Here is a 17,292-nt window from a genome sequence, read left to right as displayed (position 1 = left end):
GTTCAGTGGAGGTTGTACAATCTATATCCACCTGAATTTGTGATAAGGAGCATAAAGAATGTGAAATAATTGTGACAATCTATGTTAATAAAATGACAGTAATCTGCAAGTAAGTCAGACTATTCTGAAGAAGTTTTTTGAGTGACATATTTTTCTTAGTTATAAATATCACACAAATAGGTCAACATCAAAAGTATATTTGATTCATGCTTTTAAAAGTCTATAGATGATAGGAGGTAGTAAACTATATTAAGAGTATGCAATATGATAAGGCATTTAAAAAGTCAGTATACTTTTGAGTAACTGACATGGATATGGACAAGTAACTTCTTAGAAAAAATAGTGGAATCCCTTTTTAATTGGTAATAAGACTGTGCCCAAGTTCGCATTCTCTGGAATTGAGATGCTTGAAATGGAAAAGAGCAGTTGAAATGCTTAAGGGATCTAGGGAGCGTGGTTTATAAGGGTGGGATACAAAGTAAATGCAATAAATACAGCTTGAGTAGTTCTGAATATTGGCAATGGTGGCTATTTTGAGTGGTATGAGCAGTAAAGAGCACAATCTGGCAGAAAAAAGGATACGCACAGGCAGAAATATGACCATTGGAGAAATGAGCCCGGGATCTCAGTAGTATCTCCCCCTCCCCCCAAGTAGCATTCCTATACCTTGCGAGGCTTTTAACAAGAAAGGAATGAATGAGCTGAGAAGAAATAGTCTGAAAGAATTGAAGTGACAAGGGCATAATTACTTATCAAATATTTACAGCTATTTAAAATAAAGATAACCCCCTCCAGCATCAAACACTCCAGAACATTTCCTTTGCTGGCTTCACATCAAGACCAGATAAAGCACAAGCTGTGGAGAAGAACCTCACTCTAACATGGAATATGATCTAAGGCAATGCCCTTCTTGAAACTTCTCCATGGGGATTTATTATTGGAAGTAACAGAAAGGCTATGTTAGAACATTAGTACACAGTTCCAAGGCATGAACCCTGAGGTTGAGATTTATAGTAGGCTCTGGTTTACTAGCTGGACAATGAGTACAATTTCATTGCAGATGTTTTCCATTTGAGATTTTGGATACAGGGTTTTTGTGTATGCCTAAGGTGGCAGTGAGCCAGGGTAAGTCAGTCAGCACTATTTCACTAGCACCTACTATATGGGTTTCCTGTACTTGACAAGTTCAATGAGGGAGGTACTTGATTTGAAGCTGTTTAGCCACTTCTGATCTCATGTCATCAATGGTAAGCTGCCCCTCCCAAGATATTAAACTGCCCCTTGCTTTTGTGAAACAAATGATGGATAAGCAGCTTTTCTCATTGTGTATGAACTTCTCTTTTTCAGCATAGGATCATTCCCAGGAGTTCTAAAATATAAAGTGCTACCCCATGATGTTTTAAATCTAGAGCATAATGGACCACCTGAGAAATTATTCTACTTTATGATCCCAAGTTAAAGTTACTGTCAGAGAAAAAAGCATTGGAGAATAGAGTGCCAGTTTCTTATTGCATTTGTGGATTTAGGCCAAAATATTTGAAACCTTCAGCTAAAAGGTTCATTCTGAAGCATTGGAAGCACCTTGTAAAAATCAGCAGCCTGCATATTCCTTATTATTCCATATCTTACGAAAGGACAAGAGGAGGGTGGAAAGAGAGACAAGACGAAGTCTAGAATGATTTATATTCATTAGCTTAATTATTATCAGTATTAAGTACAATGTAGGATTCTGTTCTTAATATTGATGAAGTGCTACCTTTAAAGCTATAGACTACAAAAAAGAGTAATCAAAAAGATAGGCCCGTTGCTAGATGACTGAGCCAAAGTTAGCATATAAATATTAGAAATAGCCTAAAGCACAGCATCAACTTTTATTTTTTCATTGGAAATCACTACTGGGACTTGTGAATCTAGTGGGAATATGTAAGTATTTATTCATTTCTGGCTAATGAATGAGAAAATGGTTTATAATGAAAGTTTGTAATATATGCATTTTAATAGAATCTTACAGTTACAAGAAACCTTGAAGTCTATCCAGACCCATCTCCCCCTTCTACCACATACATATACAATCTGTTATGTAAAACCATCTACTCCATCCTCATGTGGTCATCCATCTCATGCTTGAATATTTTCAATAATTTTTCACTTCACTGTGGGGTAGACATTTGATCTTTGAATAGTTCCAGTTATTAAATGTTTCTATAAATAAGCCCAAATCTCTTTCCATTCAGTCTCCACCCATTGTTCCTACTCTTACACATAGTACCATTTACAAAAACTGTAACATGAATTGAGCCCTCTGGAGTTACATTGGGTGGCTATTCTGATTGTTTACCCCTTGGGGCTTACACCAAGCAACCTCTTCCCATTTCTACATCATAACCCCTCAAATGTTAGAAAACAATCATCCTGTGCTTCCATAGAGGCCAATTGTTTTGTTAACAGCTTTATTGGGGTATGATTACATACCATACAATTTAACAAATTTAAGTATATAATTTAATGATCTTTAATACTAAAGATCATTAGTATTATACAATTCAGTGTTATACAATTATCATCAAAAATCTAATTTTGTAACATTTTCATTACCCCCAAAATAAATAAACCCTGATCCCTTTAAACATTATCTCCCAATCTCCCCACTCTCCCCAGAGCTACGCAACCATTAATCAACTGTCTCTATGGATTTGCCTATTCTGGACATTTCGTATGAGTGGGATCATGAAAAATACATCCTTTTGCACTTGTCCTCTTTCACTTAGCATAATGTTTTCAAGGTTCACCCATGTTATAGCATGTATCAGTATTTCATTCCCTCTTATTACTGCATACTTTGTCATCGTATTGCTATGCCACACTTTGTTTACTTATTCATGAGGACATTTGAGTTGTTTCCATTCTTTGGCTATTGTCAGTAATGCTGCTATAAGCATTCAGGTACAAGTTTTGTGTGAGCATATGCGTTCATTACTCTTGGGTATATTAGGAGTATACATTTGGGTAACATGATAACTCTATGTATAACTTTTTGAGGAGCCTCAAAATTATTTCCAAAGTGGTCACACAATTTTACAATTCCATCAGCGATGAGTAAGGTTTACAGTTTCTCCATAAGCTTGTCAACACTTATTGTCTCTTTTTAAAAGCTATTCTAATAGGCGTGGAAGTGTTTCATGGTTTTGCAAATATTTTATACCACTCTCTAAGCTGTCTTTTTACTTTCATGATAGTATCCTTTGCAGCACACACATTTTCTAATTTAGATGAAGCCAATTTATTTTTTCTTTTGCCACTTACATCACATATAAAGAAACCATTGCCTAACCCAAGGTCACAAAGACTTACTCCTATGTTTTTCTCTAAGACTTCTAAGATTTCAGCCTTTATATATAGCTCTGTAATCCATTTTTAGTTAATTGTGTATGATGTGAGGTGAGGATTCAACTTTATTCTTTTGCATGTGGATATCCAGTTGTCCCAGCACCATTTGTTGAAAAGATTGTTCTTTCTGCATTGCATGATTCTGGCACCTTTGTCAATAATCAACTGATAACAAATAATAGGAGTTGATTTTAGGATACTCAATTCTGTTCCATTGCTTTATATACCTGCCCTTTATGCCTGTACCACATTGTCTTGATTACTGTAGCTTTGTAGTAATTTTTGAAATTGGAAAATGGGAGTTTTCCAACTTTGTTCTCTTTCAAGATTGCTTTGGTTATTCTGGGTCCTTATATTTCCAGATGAATTTTAGAATCAGTGTGTCCGTTTCTTAAAAAAAAAAGCCAGCTTAGGTTTTGAAAGCAACTGCATTCACTCTGTAGAGTTACTGGTTTTTAAAAGGCACAAACCTCACTTAGAATGGGACCTCCATGAGGGGTGGCTCCATATCCAATTTCCGCATACCCTTTCTCACCAGTATCACCACTTCAGAATTAAAGCCTATGTATTTTTCACAAGTACCTTTCTACTTCTGAAGTAGCCAGAATCCCTGTGGTGTGAATATGTAATATAAGACAACCAAAATGAAGTGCCCAGTTTATTGACCAACACACCTCTTACATTTGATTAGGATTATTCTTATTTGAGTATAGAAGCCAAGAAAAAAATTACCTGAGTCACAGATGGTTTCCTTTCATTCAGTCCAAACCTGGAATGTGTGTGTGTGTGTGTGTGTGTGTGTGTGTGTGTGTGTGTGTTTATGTGTGTGCTGAGGAGCTGTGTATGTGAGTCTCTGCACATGTTTCTTTTAATCCTGTGCACAGGTGTGTCCATGTCCGTGTATGCATGCAAGTATGCATGTGTGTTGTTTTTGTGTTTTCTGTTTGTTTTTGCTTTTAAATCCTATAAATGATGCCTTTTGATAATGGAATAGTGTTACAAATAAACTTTGTGGCATTTCAACCTTTTAGCTGAGCTTATTAAGATTTCAAAGGTATGCAGGAATCTGGCCAACCCACCTGAACAGGATGTTTAAAATGTCTTTTATTTCTCTGTTTTCCTTCTTTTACTTCATTCTCTTGCTTGACTTGACATTAGTTTCTTCATTTGCTTGTTGGTTCTTAAGGTGTAGATCCAGATAGTCTCCATAGTTTGACCTACCTGTGTGCACTGCTCTAATTGCCTGTGCTGCCAACCTTGCTATGCTGGTTTATTGCCCTTTGTCCTTTCTTGCCTCATTTTACTACCAAAGAGTTGTTCTATAGAGACTTTTTAATTCCCTTATACCCCATGACTCAGATGGTGCAAAAAGTGCCAGGTCATCTGTTTCTTAGTTACAGATGGAACAGTGTTTACTGTTCTAGACTATGATACCCACTTTTTGTGGAGAGGAGAACCCAATCCTTAAGACTAAAGTGAATTCAATCAGGATTTTAACTAGAAAGCTGGTTGTATGTTATTTCCTCTAGCTTTTTAAAAGAAATTCTCCCTGCCTTCATTCCTTCTTTTCCTTTCTTCATTTCTCCCATTAGTATGATGATCTGGCACGCAGAAATACATTGGGATTGAAGGTATTGGAGCTCATGGATGATATAGTAGTCATGTTTATTTATCTCAGTGATTTAAATTGTTTAAATTTACCAGTTTACCAATTGGTAACAATTAAGTCTAGGCTGATGCTGAAATCAAGTAGAGAGGGGATATGCCACCCAGGGGAAATAAAAAAATATCAGAGGTTGGGGAGATGTAGTTTGGAAAAGATTTCTTGGAGTTTCTTATATGATCTTCAGTAGGTATTATATCAGCCTGGCTGAGAATTACTAAGATAAATAAACATGACTACTATATCATCCATGAGCATTTCACTTTTATCAACCTAAAGTGACTCCTTATATTTTAATAAATGTTTTGCCTTACCAAAAAAAAAACCCAATGTTGAAGAAAATAGAAACTTATTTAAAACAATTTTACAGTGACTTCCAGTATTTGCAATTTGTTATTTATAGCCTAATGAGGTAAAGAAGTTCTTGTAGGTAAGGAGAAAAGATATATACTATCCACAGTGATCCTGCATAGCTTAAGCTCTAGCAGATTATGTTGGAAAGGGAAGGTACTCTATGAAAAGGACAAAGAGAAGAAAAGTACTTGGGACAGGGGGTGGGGAGGGAGGTTTCTCCTAGCTTCAAAATACTGTTTCCACGTAATTGTACTTATTCAAGATTCTGTATTGGTTGATGATATCCTCTTTTAAGATACTGATCTGTCATGGAAAGGTTAAGCTTCCATCATATTTTAGCATCAATTACTTTAATCAGATACTCAGATCAATTCCTATCTGAAGTTTCTGTTTCCCAGTAGCTTACAAAAGAAGGTATAAGGAAGGTGTGTGCATCTCCTTATCCCTTCCTTTACCTGTTTGATGGTATATGGGGAGGGACTTTCAAAACACTTCTGTAAGTGTTGGGACAGGATTAAGGTGCATGATATAGATTACTTTGATTCTTAGTTGGTCCTCCTCCTTTGCCTTTCTAAATCCTATCCAGTTTACCCCAAACTCAAATTCCACACATCACAGAAAGCACCCCCTCTTCTGCCAGCCTATATTGATTTCCCCTTCTCTGAACTTCAGTACTGTGTACTGTATCATCCAATTCAATATTTAATTGAGTATTGTGTCTTCCCTTATTCTTTAGTGAATGTGCTAAACTTGTTCTCCTTACACAAAATTGGTGATGTATGTGTACTGTAAATGACTGTTTGAAGGAAATGATTATAAGTTCTGGAAGGCAAGGACTGTGCCTTTCTTATTCCTTACTTTATTATTCTTCATGGCATACAGGACAGTATATTTGAACCTAGGGGAAATCAACTCTGACTACTGTTATGATGAAGACTGTATTCTATACTTTTATCTACCTTAAAACATATATTTGCAAGTAGATGTTATGATGGATACACTTCCAGAAGTGGCTTTAGTTGCTCTGCCTATGCTTTGCTCATGACACTGGCAATTCCTGATTGCAAAGGCCTTGATTCGGGCTTCTTCTCAAAAGAAATAGTAAGAGCACTTAGAAATGCCATTCAGTAGCTTCATGAAATAGGACAGGAGCATCGATGAAAATATAGTACCTCTCATTTCCAAAATTTTCAAAGTGCTAACCAATCTTATTATGGTATTCATTTCATAATATGTACATATTTCAAGTCACCACATTATACAGTGTAAACTTGTACAACGTTTCATGTCAGTTTTATCTCAATAAAACTGGGGAAAAAGATCTATACCTGATAATCTTAGTTTTTTCTTTGTTAAAGTTTTCTCTGTGGATCATAGAGGGAAAAACAGCTATTAAGACAAAACCATTTATTGTTTTTTTGGACATAGACTCAAGAAGACAAAAAGATTGCCCTTCTAGAAGGATAGAATGGTTTTTAATTCTTCTTAGCAGTTGCTGGGAAAGTGAAACATAGTACCCATTGGCAGAGTATGTGTTAAAGGGATTAATATATTTAATAATTTCTCTGTATTTTCTTGCCTTTGTACTTCTTCCTTGTAACATCATATAGAATACAGTGCTGACAATTGCTTCTCTTTTCCCCATTTGAAGTTTAAATTTATGAATGCTGTATAATAAAATGGTGATTTTTATTCTGTCCTTGTGGTAAAAAGGGATTTGCTGATGTGTAAAATGAGACAAAGATAAATAACAAACAGATGTTCTCACAAAATGTTCATTAAATTCCTGCCTAGTGCAAGATGCTACATTACATGTGTTCAAACTCTAAATGTGTTAGAGAATAAGGAGCTTTTATACCTTAATGCTCAATTTAGAAATGACTGTATAGCCTTCTCTGTAAGAATCATAGTAATCAGTGACTTACATTCTCTTCCTCATTTCAGAGTGGTTTTCCATGACTGTTTTTAAACTTTTCTTATTGATTTTGACAGGTCCAATTATCTAAAAAGATATTACCTTTTTGAGGGATTATGAAGTGAGTATAAGACTCCTGGATTATAAGGCTCCAGATAGGAGTTGTCCAATATGTAGAAGTTACAACTTTTGCTTGAATTGCACAAAGGACTATCTGTCATGGGGGGTGTGATAAAGATTACAGGAGCAGGAGTTTGGGAAGGGGGAGCAGGAACAAAACCTCTCTTTGTTCCTCCTACTCTTCCATAAAAAGTAGAAATTACAGCGTTTTACTTACAGCAAGAACTATCTGCTACTGGTAAGCCACTGTTCTACAATGCTAAGTGCTAGGCAGATGTTTGTTTCTGGTAATGTGTATTGTGTAGTTTTTATTTCAGAGGTGGGAAGGAATACCTAGCTTTACTTTTAGAATGGATGAGCCAGAGAAGGTAGCTCCAATACCTGATATTTGATCTAAATTATGAAAGATGCTAGAAGTTTGTTAGAAGACAGAAACCATTACAGTAAGTGTGAATACAGATGCAAAGACACAGAATCCTGAAACAAGATGAGATTTTAGATGAACTCCAAATTGTTTAATTTATCTTTGTGCTTCAGTTTCCTCATCTGTAAAGTGGGCTCAATGATGATACCTAGCTTAATGGTTGTGAGGACTAATGAGACAATATATGTAATTTGGAATAGTGATTGGCATATAAGAAAGGATTTATAAGTCTTAGTTCTATATCTAAGAATAGAAAAGAGCAGAAAAGCTAAATTGAAGTAATATGCGGAGGCTGGCAAATTACAGATTGACGTTGTGCTAAGGAATGTGTACTTTTTTTCTTATAGGCAATTGAGAACTATTACAGAATTTTAATCTAGGGTATCAAATAAGTGACCAGATTTTCATTTTAGATCACTTTCACTGCCTTCTGAAAAATAAATCTGCATGTGGCCAGGAGGGAAAGTATTTGTGGAAATTTTAGTCAGAGAGATCAGTCATAAGGCTATTGCAGTAGTCTATGTAGGAGATGATGGGGTACTCACTTTGGCAGCATATATGCTAGAATTGGAGCAATACAGAGAAAATTAGCATGGCCCCTGCACAAGCATGATATGCGAATTCATGAAGCATTCCATATTTTTTCAATGTAATCCCTATTAAAATACCAATGACATATTTCACAGATACAGAACAAACATTTAAAAAAAGTATACAGAACCATAAATGATCCTGAATAGCTGCAGCAATTTTGAGAAAGAAGAACAAAGTAGGAGAGATAACCATACCTGACATCAAACTATATTACAAAGTCACTATAATCAAAACAGTCTGGTACTGGCATAAGAATAGACATACAGATGAATAGAACAGATTAGAGAGCCCAGAAATAAACCCAAATCTCTATGGACAATATATATTTGATGAAGGGGGCAGAAGCATAAAATGAAGTAAAAATAGCCTCTTCCAATAGATGGCATTGGGAGATGTAGACAGCTACATGCAAAAAAAAAAATTGAAATTCAACCACTAAGTTAGTACAATACATAAAAATAAACTCAAGATGTATAAAAAACTTAAATATAAGTCATGATGCCATAAAATTCCTAGAGGAGAACATAGGCAGGGAAGTCTCAGATAATCTATGCAGCAGTATTTTCACCTACATGTCCCCTACAGCAAGGGACATAAAGGAAAGAATAAACAAATGGGACTTTATAAAAATAAAAGGCTTCTGCACAACTAAAGAAAACATCAGCAAAATGAAAAGGGAACCAATCACATGGAAAAATATATTTGCCAGTGATACCTTGGACAAGGGTTTGATCTCCAAAATATATAAAGAATTCACCTGAGTCCACACTAGGAAGACAAACAATCCAATTAAAAAAATGGGCTAAGGACTTGAACAGACACATCTCCAAGGAGGACATACAGAGGGCCCATAGACATATGAAAGGATGCTCAGCATCACTAGCCATCAGAGAGATGCAAATTAAAACTACAATGAGATACCCCTCCGCACTAGTCAAAATGGCCATCATGAACAAATCAACAAGCAACAAGTGCTAGAGAGGTTGGGGAGAAAAGGGAATCCTAGTGCACTGCTGGTGGGAATGCAGACTGGTGCAGCCACTGTGGAAAACAGTATGGAATTTCCTCAAAAAATTAAAAATGCAATTGTCTTTTGACCCAGCGATTCTACTGATGGGATTACACCCTAAGAATCCTGAAACACTGATTCAAAAGAACCTATGCATTCTAATGTTCATTGTGGCACAATTTACAATATCCAAATATTGAAAGCAAGCTAAGTGCCCATCAGTAAATGAGTGGATCAAAAAACTATGGACATTTACAGGATGGAATACTTCGCAGCTGAAAGAAAGAAGGAGTTCACCCTTCATGACAGCATGGATGGAACTGGAGAGCTTTATGCTAAGTAAAATAAGCCAAGTGAAATATAAATACCATATGATCTCACCTATAAGTGTAACTTAGTCAACAAAACAAACAAGCAAGCAAAATATAAACAGAGACATTGAAATAAAGAACAAATTGACAGTATCCACAGGGGAGGTGTTGGGGGTAACAGAGGGTGAGGATGGGGAAGGGTCATCAAGGAATGTGTATAAAGGACACATGAGAAAGCCAAAGGGGGGTAGGATGGAGGGTGGGAGGTGGAGCATGTGGTGGGGGGATAATGGAGACAACTGTACTGGTACAACAATAAAATTTTTTAAAAAAAGATGAAAAGAGATGGTGGGGATCTAAAGTAGAAAAATGGCAGTGGAAATGGAAAGGCAAGCACAAAATCAAGAGATAATTCAGAGTTAACAAGTATCACAGACTGGCAACTAACAAATATGACTTGTTTGTTCCACACAGTGTTTGAATAGGAATGTCTTTTAGATGGAACATGCATTCTCTACTTTGACTTAGGCTTCACCACTCCCTATTGATATTGTCACAGTACTACAAATTAATGTTACTTGGCTGGCCCTTTATTGGTAAGGAATTAAGAATGACCACTAGATTTTTAGTTTGTGTGACTAGAACAAAGGTGCTAACAGCCTAGAATAAGAATTCAGGAGTATAAATGAATTTGCAAAAAAAATGTGAATTATGATTTCAGTACATAAAGTTGGAGGTATTTAAAGGATATGAATCAGAAATATAGATTTGTTTGGCAGGATACAACTCTGCATTAGAGATATAGGTTTGGGGAAATCATTAGTACATAGGTGATAGCTGAAACCATTAATTAAATGGTAGAAAGTATATTTAGAATGCTGAAAGAAGAGGACTGAGCTCAACTAGAAACAAGTGGAATGACCAGAGGTAATGCTAAAGTAGGAAAGAGTTTCAGACATAGTGTCAATCTCAAAGTGTAGAAACAAGTTAACCTCTTTGAGTACTTTCTAGTATGTTGTTCATGGACTGCTTGGGATCCCCAAGATTCAGAGAGTCTGAGAAATCAAAACTATAGTCATGGACTTCTGGTCAAGATGGAGCCATATGTAAACATGGCTCACCTCTTTGTACAACCACAGCAAAAATTACAAGTAAACTACAAAACAACTATCACCTAGAATTGTCAGAAAATAAAGCTGTATGAAAGTCTGACAACAAAGGAATTAAAGAAGTCACACTCATTGAGATGGGTAGGAGGGGCAGAGATGCAGAGACATGTGGAGACAGAGAATGGGCAGTCCCATACCCATGTGTGGTGGATAAAAATTGAGACAGATACCTTGTGACCAAGGGATCCCAGCCCTACACCAGACCACCTAGCTCAGGGTTCCAGTACCAAGAAGATAAGTCCCCACAACTTATGGCTATGGAAACCAGTGGGAGTTGAGATGACAGAAGAAACTGTGGTATTCTCAAGTGTCTCCTCATAAAAGGCCCAAAACAGACTTAGGATGTATGCAGACTCACTCCCTCTGGGCTACAGCACTGGGGCAGCAGCAGGAAGGGCTCCATTGGCATACAGGGAGAAACTGAAGTGTCTAGCATCAGGGTGAGTGCCCGGGAGTAGCTTCCTCTTGGACAAAACTCCAGGGGCAATGCAGCAGTATCGTCCTTTTTCTCTGAGCCTTCCCCCACACAAGCAACAGCAGGAACACCATATCAGAGATCCCATCAACCTGGTTCACAGGAGTTGCACTGCCTTGGCAGTTACCTAAGGCTCCACCCAATCCAACTTACTGGTGCGCTTTTCTACAATAGGCCATGCTACTAAGACAGGGCGTCAAAGCAGCTCTACCTAATACATAGAAACAAAACATGGATGCTGCCAAAATGAGGAAACAAATAAATATGGCCCAAATGAAAGAACAAAACAAAACTCCAGGAAAAGAACTAAACAAAATGGAGACAAGCAATCTATGAGATGCAGAGTTCAAAACACTGGTTATTAGGATGCTCAAGGAACTCATTGGGTACTTCAACAGCATAAAAAAGACCCAGGCAGAAATGAAGGTTACTCTAAGTGAAATAAGAAAAATTTACAGGAAATCATCAGTGGAGTGGAGGAAGCCAGGAATCAAATCAATGATTTGAAATATAAGGAAGAAAAAAACATTGTATTAGAACAGCAAGAAGAGAATTTTAAAAATTGAGGATAGGCTAAGGAGCCTGTGGGACAACCTCAGATGTACCAACATTCAAGTCATAGGGGTGTTAGAAGAAGAAGAGAAAGAGCAAGAAATTGAAAACTTATTTGAAAAAATATTTCTTTTTTTCTGACTGGCTGATTTCACTTAGCATAATACTCTCTAGGTCCATACATCCTGTCACAAAAGGTAAAGATTTCCTTCTTTGTTATTGCTGAATAGTATTTTTTAATTTATTTAATTCTTATTCAAGTACAGTTTTCTGTTTTATATTGCAAAAAATAATGAAAGAAAACTTTTCTAATTTGGTGAAGGAAATAGACATACATGTCCAAGAAGCTCAGAGAGTCCCAAACAAGATGGACACAAAGAGGACCACAGTAAGACACATCATAATTAAAATGCCAAAGGTTAAAGATAAAGAAAAAATCTTAAAAGCAGCAAGAGAAAAGAAAAGAGTTACCTACAAAGGCGTTCCCATAAGAATGTCAGCTTTTTACTTAAAACACACTTTGCAGGCAAGAAGAGACTGGCAAGAATTATTCCAAGTCATGAAAAGTAAGGACCTACAACCAAGATTATTCCATCCAGCAAAGCTTTCATTTAGAATGGAAGGGCAGATAAAGTGCTTCTCAGATAAGGTCAAATTCAAGGAGTTCATCATCACCAAGCCCTTATTATATGAAATGTTAAAGGGACTTATCTAAGAAAAAGAAGATAAAAATATGAACATTAAAATGGCAATAAATTCACAATTATCAATAATTAAATCTAAAAAACAAAGTAAGCAAACAAGCAGAACAGAAACAGAATCATAGATACGGAGATAATTTAGAGGGTTATCATTGGGAGGGGGAAGGGAAGTAGGAGAAAAGGTGCAGAGATTAAGTACAAATATGTAGGCAGAGAATAATAGACAGGGGGAGGTTAACAGTATAGGAGATGGAGAAGCCAAAGACTTATATGCACAACCCATGGACTTGAACTAAGGGTGGGGGGATGGATTACTGGAGGGAATGGGGGATACTGGGTGGAGGGGGGCAAAGGAGGAAATTTGGGACAACTATAATAGCATAATCAGTAAAAATAGATTTTAAAAGGGGGGAAAAACTATGTTCAAAATATTGTAAGGTATTATTTGGTTTTCCCTGTGTTGATATTTCCACTGATAGTGCAAGAGAATGGTGGGTAAAACTGCTGGTGCCTTGGCACAACTCAAGGGAAATCACACCAAACTGTACTAGTTAGTAATTGTATTCTTTACCACCATACTCACAGTTAAAATAGATAGTTATTTTCACTTAGTAATATCTTTGTAAACCAGTAACTATTATTAACTTTATTAAATCTTTACCCTTGTGTACATATTTTAACAGCTTTATTGATGTATAGTTGATATACAAAGAACTGCACATATTTAACGTATGCAATTTGATGAGTACATAATGTATTTTTAGACATATGGACATCAGTGGTACATTTTTAAAAAGATTGTATTTGCCTATGTTTTAGAGAGGGAGGGGAGGGGGAGCATGAGAGGAAGAGAAGCACCAATATGTGAGAGAAACATTGATTAGTTGCTTCTCTCATGCCCCCAACAAGGGACCCAGCCTGCAACCTAGGCATGTGCCCTGACTGGGCATTGAAGCAGTGACCATTGGGTTCACAGGCTGGCACTGAATCCACTGAGCAATACCAGCCAGGGCAAGTACATATCTTTTTAAATAATATATGTGTCAAATGGAAAGTATGCATAAAAGCACTTCTGTTACATATTGAAGTGTGATAGTGTCTTGAGGTAGTGTACTTGTGTGATTGAGTTGTAGACTGAACTAATAGCTTTTTGCATAGAATTCCAATTTTATTGAAAAAACACCCAAGAAGCTATGTTTATTCAGACTTGCTTATTTGGCAGCCATTTGTTCAATAATAAAGTCCATCATTTTAAGGAAACTAATTGACAATATTTGGTTTCAATGATGATATTTGAGATTTAAAATGAAAATTAGAATTTTGGAAGTCTGTATCTGTCACCATAAGCTTGTGAGCTTCCCGATACTTATAGCCTTTTCTAATGAGATCAGCAGTGGTATTAACTAATATGATTTTTAAAAACATTGTATGACTAAATGTGTCTCCATTTGGAAGATATGCTTAACTCAGTGAAACAGTATTTGTTAAACAATCAGTGTTGTAAAATCATGCCTGGATAAAAGATCCATTTAAAGTACAAGATTGACCAATGTATTTTAACATAACAAAGTCCAAAAAGTTCATTATTTTGGATTCAGAGTCCTCATTCCATTTATCTTAAAGAAACTACCCCTATCAAATTTTGTTGCAGTACTGAAGAATACCCACAGTTATCTGAAAAGACTGTTTAAATACTCCTGCATTTTCAGTTACAAGTTTACATGAGGCCAGATTTTCTTCATATAAGTTAACGAAGGAACATATCACAACTGATTTGAATGCAGAGTAAACATAAGAATCCAGCTGTCTTCTAGGAAATTCTTCTCTAAAAAGGATTTACAAATTTGTAAAGGAAAACCATTATTTTCACTGTTTTTATCTTGTTTTGGAAATATATAGTTATTTTATAAGCATTTATATTAACATGTATTGGATTTATCGTCACATTTAAATGAATTAAACAGCACTTTAAATGTCACAGATATAATTTCTAATATCAGGTATTGATAGATATAACTGAAAAAATCAAATAATCATTAAGATCCTTAATATCATTAAAAAATTTAAAGGGGTTTTAAACTAAAAATTTTGGAACTGCTATTGTGGACTTTGAAGAAAAGTGGTGCAGAGAACAAATGAGGACATTTGTTATCTTACTGTTAAGTAGCCTAAACCCCTGCAAGGGAAACTGAGATAATGAAAAACATAATATTAAAACATATGAAGAAGTGCCAAAGCAAATGACATGGATAGTAGCACTAAATCATAAGTAGAACAGTGTGAACTAAAGTGAAAGGAATTTGTTGAAATGAGAGACTTAAGCATAGCTACAATTTTGTAGAACAAAAGTGGGGAATACTCTTTCCAAGCTTGATGACCACGATGAGCAGTCCTAGTGACCAAGATAAGCAAAATATGCTCTAGAAACAGTAAGGTGATCAACCTAACTGGAGTAAATAGTTTGCATTGGGGAATAGCAAGAAATTAGTTGAATGAATATACTAATGCCAGATTATGAAGAGCTTTAAATGTCAGGATGAGGAATTTTGATTTTATGGGCAATGGGAAAGTATTAACATTTGTAGTTCCAGATGATGATGTGATTAAAGTGATAATTGTATGAAAATGAATGTAGAAGTAGTGTAAAGGAGAGATTGAAAACAAAAATACTAGAAATCAATTAGGACTATATTATGGTCATACATACATGAAGTGATGAGAACCTAGTCATGGGAATGGAAAGTAAATAGTGGATGTAAGAGATATTGTATGGCAAAATGAATAGGACTTGGTTGATTATAATAAGGGGATTAATTTTAAGACTGGATGACTGAAAGAACAGTGCTGTCAATGATGAAATTAAAAGAGCATAAGCAGACCTATTTTAAGTAGTTGATGTTTATTATGTTATTAACTCGCTTGTTGAAGATGTTGGATTATCCTAATAGAAATATATATGCATAGGGAGTCACTGAATAGGAAGCTGAATGAGAAGTATAAACTTGAGAGGCTGCATTAGTGAGATGATCACTGAGCTTAAGGTGATGAATAAGTTTTTTGAGGACCAAATTATATAAACCAGGAGCCCAGGAACTAAACCTTATGATCTAAATCTATTAGGTTTTGATACGAGGAAAAGGTGAAGAAGACTGAAGACGCAATTGAATACTACTAAGGGAACGGAATGATATCACATTGCAGAAGGCAAGAGAGGACAGAGTTTCAAGGAGGAGATGGAAATCAACCATGTCAGATTCCACAGAGAAGAGAAGATTTGATATATAATGCAAGCTCTTTGAAAGCAGGGATCTTGGTATTGTATGTTTTACTCAATGTTTCCTAAGCATCTAGAATTGTACTTGGCACATAGTAGGTGATCAATAAATAAATGAAGATTACTTGGATAGTGTTGGTAAAAACCTTTCCCTGGCCAGATGGTTCAGTTGGCTGGAGCATCGTCCCATACACCAAAAGTTTGTGGATTTGATTTCCAGTCAGGGCACATACCTAGGTTGTAGGTTCCATCCTGAGTCAGGGTGTGTACAGGAGGCAACCAAGCAATATTTCTCTCTAATCTCTCTCTTTCTCTCTGTCTCTCTCTCTTTCTTCTCTCTCACTCTCTCCCCCTTCCTCTCTCTCTAAAACCAATAAACAAAAGATATCCTCAGGTGAGGATTTTAAAAAAAGTTCCACAAACCTTATAAATATAAGCACACTGAAGGAGAATAATTAATTATCTGCATCTTAAGATACAACCATCTGTAGATATATCAATTCTCTCTAAATGCTTCTCAGACACGGTTATTTGAAACCAGCACAATGCTGTTGAAATGCACATTGAAAATGGAGGTGGATTGTTTAGTCTTGCTGCCTTGCATGTGAGGCAGCAAGAGGAAGGTAGATGATGCACATGTATTTGCATAACTCTGTAGACCAAAACACAACTTGTAGCCTTACCTTCTAGTCCTATTAGGATATGCTATTAATCTATATAGGGTATATTCTTTTCCTGGTGGTGTCTGGTACAATAATTTTGCATAAAAATGAATAACTATCTTGGAATTTAAACAGTCATATTCATAGCCATAAAATTTGATTTTATTTACATTTATTTTGGTATTGGTTCATAAATTTTAGTTGCAAGTTATTGGGGGGAGACCAGTGCATTGGTTAGATTGAGAAGGCTATGTCTATTTTGGTGGTTAAGGTAGTTTATTTCAGGTTTGGCATAAGTTGCCATAAAGGAGAAATATAGGTGATTTTGCTGGAGGAAACAAGTTACTTGGTATTCATGGATTTCCTCATAAAGGAATTATATAGCAATGACTGTAGAGCTTGGATATTTGTATTAGTTATAAACTTCTGTATAACAAATTATACCAAAACTTAACATGTTAATCAGGAAACATTATCTCACAGTTTCTGTGGGTCAGGAATCTAGACATAGTTTAGCTGGTTGCCTTTGGCTCAAGATTTCTCATGAAGCTGCTGTGAAGCTGTTGGATGAGACTGTGGTCTTATTTGAAGGTTTGACTGGATGGGGGAGAGTGTGCTTTCAAGCTCATTTGTGTGGTTATTGGCTTACCTCAGTCCTTAGCCACATAGACCTCTCCACAGG

The 17,292-nt window shown here is 36.0% G+C and overlaps 1 protein-coding gene and 1 non-coding gene across 4 annotated transcripts in view; both read left to right on the top strand.

Moving 5' to 3' along the window:
• ENOX2 (ecto-NOX disulfide-thiol exchanger 2) overlaps nucleotides 1-17,292 on the top strand; it is a 359,324-nt gene that overhangs the window by 26,454 nt on the left and 315,578 nt on the right. The window lies entirely within an intron of this gene.
• On the top strand, nucleotides 8,401-8,507 carry LOC118980629 (U6 spliceosomal RNA). The gene has a single exon (XR_005065155.1). It is a non-coding gene; the product is annotated as a U6 spliceosomal RNA (small nuclear RNA).

This window comes from Sturnira hondurensis, unplaced genomic scaffold, assembly GCF_014824575.4.
Source record: "Sturnira hondurensis isolate 20B ecotype Veracruz unplaced genomic scaffold, ASM1482457v3 Scaffold0022910, whole genome shotgun sequence".
NCBI lineage: Eukaryota > Metazoa > Chordata > Mammalia > Chiroptera > Phyllostomidae > Sturnira > Sturnira hondurensis.
Note: the sequence above shows the minus strand (reverse complement) of the source record. Positions and strands in the feature narration are given on the sequence as shown.